This window comes from Limulus polyphemus, unplaced genomic scaffold (assembly GCF_000517525.1).
Source record: "Limulus polyphemus unplaced genomic scaffold, Limulus_polyphemus-2.1.2 Scaffold3631, whole genome shotgun sequence".
In the NCBI taxonomy this organism is placed as follows: Eukaryota; Metazoa; Arthropoda; class Merostomata; order Xiphosura; family Limulidae; genus Limulus; species Limulus polyphemus.
The window spans coordinates 8,507-21,963 of NW_013669241.1; the positions used below are offsets into that span (position 1 = coordinate 8,507).

The 13,457-nt window shown below is 32.0% G+C and overlaps 1 protein-coding gene across 1 annotated transcript in view; it reads left to right on the forward strand.

The window, feature by feature from the left end:
- Positions 1-13,457, forward strand: part of LOC106469723 (growth hormone secretagogue receptor type 1-like) — a gene marked incomplete at its 5' end in the record, with an annotated part of 45,795 nt that overhangs the window by 907 nt on the left and 31,431 nt on the right. The gene's annotated exons all lie outside the window — the stretch shown is intronic.

A 13,457-nucleotide genomic window follows, 5' to 3' on the forward strand; every position in this document is an offset into this window, starting at 1 on the left:
TAGTCTTACACTGCTAAATTAGGGACGGCTAGCGCAGATAGCCCTCGCGTAGCTTTGCGCGAAATTCAAAACGAACAAACAAACTCTTCTCAGTCGGAGTTTATCAAACTTTATGTAGACAAAGCTGTTAGGAACAAACAAAGTAAAGTATTTCTGAAATTCAACTCGTTCTCTGTGTCCTCAACATTCCATTATACATAAAACCCCTGTGTTCGAGAATAGAAATTGTATAATAGAAGCATGCTTTTTATCTATTCTGGTTTTACTATGTTTCATCTTTTATCCTATTTGTTTTTTCTACAACAAGCTGTTGCCGCTCATTCCAGTATACTCATCATTTCTAATATCATTTAGTATTATTCAGTGTTTTGTATTGTTACAAAGTGAAATCTGGAATTCAGAGTCTGATCCCCTAGTTTTGCTTAAAAGGAAGGTTAAATTTTATCTCTTTCTTTCTTTCTTTACCTGAGTTCCTTTATAAATTCCTCTAATAATCAGGTCTGTGGTCATCAGTGTATTAAATACCTGTAGTTTAGACTGTTAGCATTGCTTTCAAGCTAAAGTGTTAACGACTAGATTATTATTTATATTATCCAATATTACTGTATCATTGCTGACTCATATATTTCACACAACATAATAATTAACTCATTAACACTTCTGCAGTGCCTTCATTCAGGACTTTACAACTCAGTGTTAATGTAATTGATATTTGTGAGAATAAAAGAAAATCTGTACTATTTTTCTCGTGATATTTATGGCTACAATTCTATTAGTTGGAACGTTGGCGACATGAATATTGTGGAATGCATTAGAGTGTAGAAGAGGCTATGATCTTTGAGAGACTCCGTATTTCATGTTTAATTTAAAACTATACCTTCTGTAATTACGAACGAAATTATTGTAAACAGCGAAGATGCTCATCTGATAAGTCTTTGCATGTTAGTATTTATATAATTAAGGACGTGCAGAATACTTAATTAACTATACGCAATACTGGGTTTATTTTCAATTACGATCTACTTAGGTAGTTGGCTATGATCAAAAGTTAATATGAATTATACACGAACTCTTGTTCACCTTTATACAAGCCGTGAAAACTATAACAGCTGATGGAAATACAAAATTAAACTCTTGTTATTACATAAGTTCGATGAAAGTAAAGACATTTCGGGAGCCTGCCGCTTTAATGCTGTAAAGAGAATGACCATTTGGGAAAACAGACCTTTAATTAAATTTTCCATCTCTTACCATCACTTTCTAATTAGTTTTCTTCATATTGTTTCAAATGTAATTTCACTTCTTCAGCACTACGTAAAGTTCAACAATTACCAAACTTTTCTCATTTCAGCACACTTTCCTTAACGGTTGATTGGTCAGTTTTTCTACACTATCACTTTTTCTTAATAATGTTTAAACTCCCATCATGTACAGCTGATATTTCACGATTTAATAAGAGCGTCTTGGATTTGAAAGCTAGAAGACTGGCGTTATTTTTTTCTTGCTCTATAAAATGGTCTCGTTTATTTCAAGATGTTTTTTTCTCTAATATGTGTTAGAAATATAAAAAAAACTTATACAAGAAACTATTAAAAAGGAATATCTGAAACAATATAAAATATGACAAAGCAACAAAATCAGGAACTTACTGAAAAGTTCAAATAACTATTAGCCAAAGAGAGTGAGGTTCTGCAAGCAGCGGTAAGGTTAAAATTCGGAGTTTTGTTCACCCTGGTAGACAGAGTGCTGATAGCATATTTTCAAGGTTTATGCTAAAACAAATAAACAATAAGAGAATGAAAAATGACCAGTCGACTTGAAACGTTTTCAAATACTCATAGATGAAGAACCTAAAAATTAGGTATTAGTAGTAAAATCTATATTCCCTTACTACTATCCATCCGACATGAGAAACATGACATAAAGTAAACTCAACACACAGTCTTAACTGATTAATGGGCAAAATATAGACATTGAAACAATAGAAATGAAATGAGTAGACATTAGCCACCAAAGATTCGCTGACATACGAGAATGATTGTTTGTTTGTTATTAAGCTTAAAGCTATATAATGGGCTATCTGTACTGTGCCCACCATGAGTATTAAAACCCAGTTTTTAGCGTTATAAGCCTTCAGACTGACAGTTGATCCACTAGGGGGATAGGAATGAAGCAATAAAATATGATCGTTAAAATGATACACAAAATGAGTCAATAGTAGCCACCAAAATTACGCTGACATACGAGAATGTGTGTTTGTTTGTTGTTAAGCACAAAGCTACAGAATGGGCTATCTGTGCTGTGCCTATCACGAGTATTGAAACCCAGATTTAGCATTGTAAGCCTTTATACTTACCGCTGAGCCACTAGAGGGATAAAAATGAAGCAGTCATACAGAAGATCACATTTAGTGTCATAACTCATGTAAACAATGTATCGTACATGTATATTAAAAGTGTATAATTAAAAAAGGGACGTTGTTAGTAAACACTTAGCTTATAAGCGTGCCGCCCCCCAGTGGCACAGTGGTATGTCTGCGGACTTACAATGCTAGAAACCGGGTTTCGATACCCGTGGTGAGTAGAGCATAAATAGCCCTTGTGTAGCTTTGTGTGTAATTAAAAACAAACAAACAATAAGCGTGCCAAACCTATAATATATATAACGGTAGCATTTTAAGCATTGCCCTTTATAAATCTTTAATATTATAACAATGCAATAGGTTTCTATATTCTCGTTGAGTTACTGTATATATTGACACTTCTGTCTTATATCAATTGTTTCGACGCAGGATTTGATGTGTGAAACTTCTGTAGGCGCAAAAAGTATCTCAGATTAAATGTTTGTAAAAACATAAAAGTTTCATAAAAATACGCTTAAACATAGTTCAAATACGCTCACAAAGTTTACGTAAAACATTTAAACGTAATTTCAGGATATCGATTTTGTTTTACGAAATATTGTAACGTGTCTAAATGAAGAAGCTATATTTATACTTCTCAAAATAAAGTTTTGTATTTACTGAGATAATCTTCTGCAGGCCCTAATTTTGGACTACTGGCAGTCAGTCAGCGGCACCCTGCCACACAAAATCCATGCTAAGGATATAATAAGCTGTCTTTATTATAATACTAACAGAGGCCCACAAAAGGTTTGTCATCAAATTAGTATCTTAAATTTATTGCAACAGAATTTCTTTAAATACAATATTTGTAGAATAATACTAACGAAATGTAATTGTAGACACCGAAATGTGTAAGTCCACTTGTATTTAGGTCGTACTTTATATAATCTTAACTAATGTTGGGCCAAAGTTTGATAAAGAGATAAATTAACACTGTATCGTGTACGTTTTTTCCATTAGCTTAGTTAGGACTAAACTATACTGCACTTAATAATATTACTAAATAAACTTATAACTTTATTCTAGGACCTAACGTTGGACCTTTTTGAAAACTTCAAACTTTTAATGTTATTGTGCTATATGGTTAATAAATAATATTTACATTCACCTTTTTTTGTTATTCCTTCTTTCAAAAAGCAGTTGTAGTGACTTGTTTGTTGAGCTTTCCAGTTCTCTGGTGCAGACAGGCGCTTGCACTGTTTTTCTGGGTAATATTCTTACTGTGCACTCTTACAAGGCATACCGACAGCAGATTTATAATATGACAGTATTTCGGTGTCTGCGAATAGAATTATTTTGTATTATTCTAGAAATCCTTTATTTACAAAAGTACTGTTGAAATGATGGCAATAATCTGAGCGCAAATGTCTTGCGGGTCTCTGCTAATCTATTGTAATAATACTCAATATTTGTCTGTCATGGTAATGCACGCACAATTTACTATCTAAATAAGCATACGCGCACACGTCATTTCCGTAACAGACACTCGAACAAGTATATTATTATATAGATACTCACAGGTTAAAATGCGGGGAATATTTTGTAGTATTGCAGGAATTAGAACAAGGTTTACTAGTTACAAAATCCGGAGCTCTATCCTAAGCCTAACCTCGACCAAAAACAAAATGAAAAATCATTAGCTTTCTTTTATTAAACTTTTAAGTCAACAATAATAAAAAGTCAAAACGATTTATAAAACAAAGAGAAATAAATCTTAATGTATTCTGCCCGATGAGAAACGCCATGAAACATTCTGACGAACACGAAAATTATGCAAATAAATAATACAACAATATGATTTACAACAGAGTAATACTTATGTCAAAACAGATAAACAGATAAGTCAAATACTTTTAAAATTCACATTATTAATTAAATATTATGGTTGATAACGTAATGTAACGTAAATAAACGAAAAGTTATATATTATTATTAATAATGTAATGTAATAATTATAATAATGTAAATTTAGATATTATGGTTAATCTATAATAATATAAGGGTGTGTCTGTGTGTGACCACCATAACTCCAAGAGGAAAGAACTTAGAAACCTTAAATTTTGTACACATACTAAGTAGACCCTGAGGGTGTGCACCTGGATAATATTGCTTATCCAAGTGCGTGTGCGCGTATGCATCTTTTTATGAGGCAAGCTAGCTAAATACCACATAGAAAAGAATATGTGACCACCATAACTCCAAGAGGAAAGAACTTAGAAACCTTAAATTTTGTACACATACTAAGTAGACCCTGAGGGTGTGCACCTGGATATTATTACTCATCCACGTGCGTGTGCGCGTACGCATCTTTTTGTGAGGCAAGCTAGCTAAATACCACATAGAAAAGAATATGTGACCACCATAACTCCAAGAGGAAAGAACATAGATACCTAAAATTCTGCATCCAAAGTAAAATGAGCCTGAGGGTGTGCAACTGGGTATTATTACTTATCCACGTGCGTGTGCACATGCGCATCTTTTTATGCGAAAAATCACTTAGAAAATAAATGTGACCATTATAGTTCCAAGAGCAATGAACCTAGAAACCTGAAATATTGCACACATACTAAGTGGACTGTGAGAGTGTGCACCTGGGTATTATTATTTATCCACGTGCGTGCGCGACTGTATCTTTTTGTGAGGCAAACTAGCGAAAAAACACACAAAATATGTGACCACTATAGCTCCAAGAGGAAAGAACCTAGAAACTTGAAAGTTTGCACCCATACTAAGTGGACCCTGTGGGTATGCACCTGAATATTATTACTTATCTACGTTCGTGTGCGCATGTGCGTGCACATCTTTTTATGCGAAAACCTTATACAAAATAAATGTGACCGCCATGGAATATTAGTGTTTTACTATTATGGGATCTTATTGTGTTTTTCTTTAACTATTATGGGTTGTTATAGAGTGATTTTTAAAAATATTATGGGATGTTATAGAGTGATTGTTTAATTATTATGGAATGTAATAAAGTGGTGTTTGATCTATTATGGAATGTTATAGAGTGTTTTAAATATTATGGGATGTTATAGAGCGGTTTTTAACTATTATGAGATGTCATAGGGTAGTTTTAACTATTATGGGATGTTATAGAGCGGTTTTTAACTATTATGAGATGTCATAGGGTAGTTTTAACTATTATGGGACTAGTGTATAACCCATCAAAAATGACGGGGCAAGTACTACCAACCCCACCCCATAGTATGCCCTAACCTCACATTTGAAAGCTAACTGAAATGAATAAATCAATAAATCAAGCTTGACAAACAAAGAGGCAGAAAAGTGCAGTCAAGGCAGTCAAAAGTCGGTAAATTCTTTTCAATGAAGCAAACTAGACAAAAACCACATAAGAAAGAAGTGGTTCCTTATATAACAACTTCTGATATATAGAAAAGACAGTGTGTTTTGGTAACAATGTGTACCAACAATGGCTTTTATGTCATGTTGCTTAGCAACAAAAGTATATAGGTTATACTTTTTATGCTAAAATGGGTTCAGAATACACACACTATCAACCTAATAATCCGAGCGAAGCCGGGTACTTTCGCTAGTAATGTAATATAATAATTTTATTAATACAAATTTAAATATTATGGTTGATAATGTAATATAATAATGTTATTAATATAGATTTAAATATTCTGGTTGATAATGTAATATAATAATGTTATTAATATAGATTTAAATATTATGGTTGATAATGTAATATAATAATGTTATTAATATAAATTTAAATATTATGGTTGATAATGTGATATACTAATGTTATTAATATAAATTTAAATATTATGGTTGATAATGTAATATAATAATGTTATTAATATAGATTTAAATATTATGGTTGATAATGTAATATAGTAATGGTATTAATATAAATTTAAATATTATGGTTGATAATGTAATATAGTAATCGTATTAATATAAATTTAAATATTATGGTTGATAATGTAATATAATAATGTTATTAATATAGATTTAAATATTATGGTTGATAATGTAATATAGTAATGGTATTAATATAAATTTAAATATTATTGTTGATAATGTAGTATAGTAATTCTATTAATATAAATTTAAATATTATGGTTGATAATGTAATATAATAATGTTATTAATATAAATATTGTGATTGATAATGTGTAGCTTTGTCGTAACCTACAAAGAAGCAAATATTAAAGAGTATGTTTGTTTGTTTGTAATTATGCACAAAGCTACACAATGGGCTATCTGTGCTCTGCCCACCACGGGTATCGAAACCCGGATTCTAACGTTGTAAGTCCGCAGACATACCGCTGTGCCACTGAATATTCTAAAATAAAACGTTAATAATTTAAAAAAATATAATATTATAAGATAAAACGTTAATAATTTTGAAAAAATATAATATTATAAGATAAAACGCTAATAATTTTAAAAAGTAGAATATTATAAGATAAAACGCTAATAATTAAAAAAAAATAGAATATTATAAGATAAAACGTTAATAATTTAAAAAAATAGAATATTAAAAGATAAAACGCTAATAATTTAAAAAATAGAATATTATAAGATAAAACATTAATAATTTGTTTTCAAACTAAACTCTTAACTATTTAAAGCAAAGTCTAAAGAACGATCTATAGAGCTCACTAATCAAGTTTGATATTTTTCCTTTAACTATGTGTACGTTTTTAAGTTTTCAATTACTTGTATAAGATATTTATCTATTCAACACTAAAACCATGAGTCGATTTTACAGAAATTATTTGCTTTTTTGCTCACTACATTATTCGGCAAGCAATAAAAACACTAAAGCTGCTTTCAACAGTATTAGAGCTTTTAAGCAATACAACTTGTGTGCTACTCGGTTCACCTCTTACAGAAAAATGTTTATCTAAAAGTGAGTTCTTCCCTCTGTTTGTGTCAAGATTTTCGTGAAAATCGCTTTCTTTTTGCAAAGTAATTTGCCTGTATAATTTACCTATGTAATTTACCTGTGTAATTTACCTGTATAGTTTACCTGTATAATTTACCTGTGTAATTTGCCTGTATAGTTTACCTGTATAGTTTACCTGTATAATTTACTTGTGTAATTTACCTGTGTAATTTACCTGTATAGTTTACCTGTATAATTTACCTGTGTAAGTTACCTGTGTAAGTTACCTGTGTAAGTTACCTGTGTAGTTTACCTGTGTAATTTACCTGTATAATTTACCTGTATAAGGCCTATTTTCAGTTCCAGACTAGTCAGTAGACTCTGGGAGAATGCCCGAAAGTCATGTTCAGCCTAGTCTCGGTTGCAGGTGCAAGATTGTAAAGTGTTATGTTTGCATGAATTATACAAACGTTCTGGGTTCCCTCACATTGGGGTTTCTGTTGAAGCTAAAGAGATTAGAAAGAGAGTTCGTCCAAAAAGGTTAGAATCTTGTCAAAAGTAGACAATAAAATAGCGAAATACAAGGAAAAGTAACAATAAGATGGTTTGTTCTTCTCATTGTAACCACTTGTATTGTGTTAACTCTTAATAGTCTAGAATATAATTAATTAAATCTCAACCAACGAAAGTCATAAAAAAATGTTGAAGAACTGAGTGCGCAGTGTGTTCTAGATGTCAAGATCCTGTTAAAAACACCCTTATAATACAAATCAAGGTCAAAATAAAATAGTCTTAAGGGTTTGTTTGTAAGTAAGCACAAAGCTATACAAAGGGCTATCTGTACTCTGCCCACCACGGGTACAGAAACCCGGTTTATAGCGTTGTAAGTCCGCAGACATACCGCTGTGTCACTGGGGTGCAGGCTTAAGAGAAAATATCATTGTTTTAGGAAAACTTTTCATCAACACTCTAAGAATATTTTGGTGGTTACATTGCGGTTTTTGGACCAAGAGACTAAACTTTAAAATTATGTAAAATTTTATGTGAAAAAAAATGGTCTAGCGGATTTTCTGGCGGTTTCTTTACGATCGATTTAAAATTTTATAATCAAAAATGATAATGAGAAATATTATCTCAACTATTTTGCAAACTAGTTTCAGACCGAAATCCTCTGATAATGTATTGCATAAATGAAATTATAAGCTGTTAAGCACATCATCTTATACGTTATACAGACGTTATATTAAACGTTCGGTCATGTTATATCTGACAACCGTGCATCTTGACAATAGCCCTATACCGTAGTTTCGATTGTTCGTAGAGTTCGCCATTTAAGGGAACGTAAGTGTAAGTTATAACAATTACCGTTATACTTCCATCTGTATAAGTGTCGTTTCCATTATAAACTTAAAATAAGATACGTATAAAATTATATTTAAAACAAATTGGACGATAAACATGCGCATATAATAAAATATTACGCAACGCTAATATATTATATGACCATTCTTGTGCATAGATTTCATAAAATAAGAAGGAACATTCAACGTTTAAAAATGAACAATAATTTATTGTATAAGTTATCAGTAAAATATACAATTAAAAACTCTAAATTTTTCGGTGGGAAAAGTTCCACCCTCTTCAGGAGACCAGAAGAAACACAAGAACTTTCATTTTTTTATACCAGCAAATGTACGTGTATAATCTCCATGTTATACAGTGACATCTACAAAATATATTTCCAGAGGGCCATTAAAGTCTCTACACATAACGAAGATCTTGGACTGAATTATTTAAAATATATAGCTATCGATAGATGTTTTGAACTGTGTATTATAGGTAAGATACATTAAAATACTGTAATAAATTACAAATTTCACAATACACCAAACTACAGATAATAAGTAATGTTAATAAAGAAAAAATATGTTTGCCATGTGTTCCGTAACTGTCAACAAAAATATACAAGGTGTTCATGAAAATACAGCCTTTACTCTTAAATTAAAACTAATGAATATCATTAACGGTATTAAAGACAAAATTTGATTGAAAGATAAATTTGGAGTATAAAAATCTCTTGCAGTTGTGGGTTGAACTGTATTGGACAAACAACCAGAAATTTCAAGTTTGGAATTAATTAACACAAAAAACACAGTCGAAAAATTAAAAACTAGTGATTCAATTTTGGCGGAACATGTGACAAACTTTTCTCATAATATTCAAATATCTAAAGAAGTTGAGCCACAAAATGAATTAAACATAAGAGAATCTCTTGAAATTGTTAAGCATAAAATAATTTTGAGTATATTTCTAGGACCTGGTGCCACAGAAGTGAATTTTGGGGAATATGTTCTGTGAATGACGTTGTATAATATGTAAATTATACATGTACACTTGTTGGAAAAGAAATAAAAAAAAAAGAACTCTCCTGTGTTTCTTCTGGTCTCCTGAAAAGGTGGAACCTTTTCCACTTATACAATAAATTATAGTGCGGTTTTTAAACGTTCAATGTTCTTACTTATTTTATTAAACAACACACAGTTGTGTTTTTACTGCTTGACGAACGAGGTTCATAGACTGAATATATTTATTTATTAAATTGATTACAGAAAGTAAGATATTCAGACAAGTCTGTAATAATTGAAAAAGACTAAAAGTAAAAAAAAAAACACTTTTTTATCAAATTATTATTACAATTCAAATATTCCTCAAATTATAAAGGATCTAAAGCTATTTGATAGATGAATAAATAACCTGAAAGTTAAACTTAGTTAATAATGCACGACGATGTGTTATAGCCGTAATGTAAAATTACGACTTTTTTCTTAACACAGCACCTTTAACTGGCCTAATTAAGTTCTAACTGTGTCAGTTTTCGTTTGATGCTACATCTTAATTACTGGTTTATGTACGATATTAATGATTTATATAGCCTAACGCTTTTATTTTATTTCTAAATTTCGCGGATATAAAGGATTCCCTCTTGTTTAGGCCCGGCATGGCGAGGTGGATAAGGGGCTCGACTCGCAATCTGAGGGTCGTGGGTTCGAATTCCCGTCCCACCAAACATGCTCGCACTTTCAGCCGTGGGGGCGTTATAATGTTACGGTCAATCCCACTATTCGTTTGTAAAAGAGTAGCCCAAGAGTTGGCGGTGGGTGGTGATGACTAGCTGCCTTCCCTCTAGTCTTACTCTGCTAAATTAGGGATGGCTAGCGCAGATAGCTCTCGTGTAGCTTTGCACGAAATTCAAAAACAAACAAACCCTCTTGTTAATTTACGAAATATTTCACATATCAAACATGGTAGCAGATTTTTTATCAAGGTTCGAATCTTTTCTTCATCTAGTTCTAGAAGCAGTTTTTCTTTCACTTGGAGGCAAAACTTTTTAGTTTTACGATCTCGCTTATAACAGACTTTGGAAGTACATTTTTCTGGGGCAATAGAAGGCAATTTTATAGATCTTGTTGCTAATAAAAATTTCTTACTTTTAACATTTGAACAAATATCCGAACCAAATAATTAAATTTTGATGCATATTTCAAGAGATTTTGCATCTTGGTTTCTAGATTTGAAGTCCGCTTCTGTAAATTGAAAATCATATTCATTTCTAACTGCCCACCAGTGGTAAAGTAGTAAGTCTGTAGGTTTATCACGCTAAAAACCGGGTTTCGGTACTCGTGGTGGGCAGAGAACAGATAGCCCATTGCGTAGCATTGTGTTTAATAACAAACAAACATTTCTAACCTTGGGTGGAGTTTATTTTTATTTTAGATGTTTCTCCCCCTCTAACCTAAGAGGTGGCTTTTTATGGATCTATTAGCTCCCTTTCGTAAGCAGCTTGTGTCTTACTTTATAGGCAGCTTTTCTGGATTTAGTATCTTCCTCTTATCTAGCTTTCTAATATTCTTCAGGTTAAATTTATGTATTGTATTTATTTTTATGTAGGACATAGCTTAAAGTGGCTGATAAACCTTTCTTGAATCTCTTCTTGGAATCAGCTTTCTATTGCTCAAAACTTTCATCCTATCTTTACCGTAAGGCAGATTTCTTTGGCACATCTTCTTCTTGCTGCTTCGGGACTTCAGTTTTTTTTAAGACATTCATTTCCCTTTTTTACTCTACAAAGGAGCGATCTACAATTCTATAATATACTGTTAAAGATTTTAAAGTCTTGTTCTTTTAGCTTTCAATGCACCACAAACGATCTTAAGTCCATTCTCAAAACTTGCGATAACAAACAAACATTATTTTCTGTAGAAATTTTAAACTAAGCCAGATTCGTCTCCTTTAACTTTACTCCAAGTTAAGTGAAACTCGAGGAAGCTCGAAGCAATAGTTAGTTTTGTTCAAGGTTACTTACTTTGTTTCAGTCGCTTTCAAAATGTGTTGCTATTTTTATTTCTTTTTTGCCTCAAACTAAATTCAATCCATTATTATCTACACAAATGATTAATCGCGCTTTATAGAAATGTACATATGTTAATAGAGTAGCGTATCGCCACAGATTTGAGTCCTGGCGCCACAAGCGGCATGTTTAATAACTATATATCCTGTTTACGACACATTTTCGACCAAACGGCAATGCAATACCACCAAGGTTAGGCTTATGCCTGATATTCTTTGTCACAGCCCTTTCCGAATAAAGCGAGATTTTTAAACGATAAATATAATTTACAAGATATTCCAGGCAATGGTTTCATTCACAAAAATAACTTTATAACCCAAAAAACAAAGTGGACGTAATTGATCAAATATTTTGATCTCGTCAGTTACATAATAAACAACATTTTAAATTGACAAAGACTCAAAGGTGGGCTGTTTTCATCAGAAAAATAGACTCAAAAACTGAAATCAGCAACCCTGTTCGTCCATAGCCTGGTGGTTAGGGTACTCGACTCATAATCTTTGAGTCCCAACCCCTGTCGATGCTGTTGCAGTCTTGGTTTCTTTGGTCTGCTTAAATATGGTCTCGGTTCACTGGAAACTGAGGTGCAGGGTCAAAGATTTATCTTGTTGTACTTTGCAAAACTTGTAACAATGTTCCGCAAGACGTGAGAGGAAAAACTTGAATGAATGAAAATATATAAATTGACACATCTAAAGGAAAACGTTTCCCTAGTTTATTTTGTTCGATGTTTCGTGCAGATGCCCTTTGTCAGGCAGTAAAGACCGTGTTACAATAGAATCAGGCTCAGAAATAAGCCTAATTCGAGTGTAACTGGCTGAGAACGGAAATAGCCGTGGTTACGATGGACAAAGTAATTTCAAAGTCCATGAAGTGGAACCTCTTATAGGGTATAGTCAATTCTCATTAAAGTTTATCTAGTTTACGTTGCTTCCATTAAGCTAGGTTTAAACGTTTTCTGATAGATTAGATTACGTTACTGAACTATTGTGTCTACTTATAAAGGATTAGGTCTGTGGAAAACTACGTTTAAAAGCAGTTTGATATGTTAACTATTGATTCTGCTATTAAAAGAGTTTAATTTCATGAAATTTATGCCTAAAAGGGCGTTAAATAATTAGTATTTCCAGAGAATGATAATGAACTGTTTGAAGTGTTTAGTCACGTTTATTACCGATAACGTAGTTCCTTGAATTTTTTGTTTAAATAACAACATTATTTTTGTATATTCTACTTGTGTTAGGATGGTTGATTGAAAATATTGCTATCATTTAATCAACTCCATTAACGTTACAATGAAAGTGACTGTTTTCACAAAGGGGCTTCTTACAGTTGTAAATTGTTTAATGTTTTTCTATAATATCACACTATAGTTACTTCAGTTGTAATTTGTTTTGGTTTCTTCTGGTGCGATAATCACTTAAGGCTTTAAAGGAAGTCCTTTTCGCTTTTCTATTCGTCTGACAATTTTCCGCAATTCGGTTGTTTGTTAAGATTATAAATAAATCTGCAGATAATTCCCATAAATGGTGTTTAAAATTATCAAGCACCATATAGTCTACAGAAGTTCATTACAGTCTTCAGGCTACTATACGTTACAACAAGTAGTAAATATTCACTGGATTATCAAGCACCATATAGTCTACAGAAGTTCATTACAGTCTTCAGGCTACTATACGTTACAACAAGTAGTAAACATTCACTGGATTATCAAGCACCATGTAGTCTACAGAAGTTCATTACAGTCTTCAGGCTACTATACGTTACAACAAGTAGTAAATATT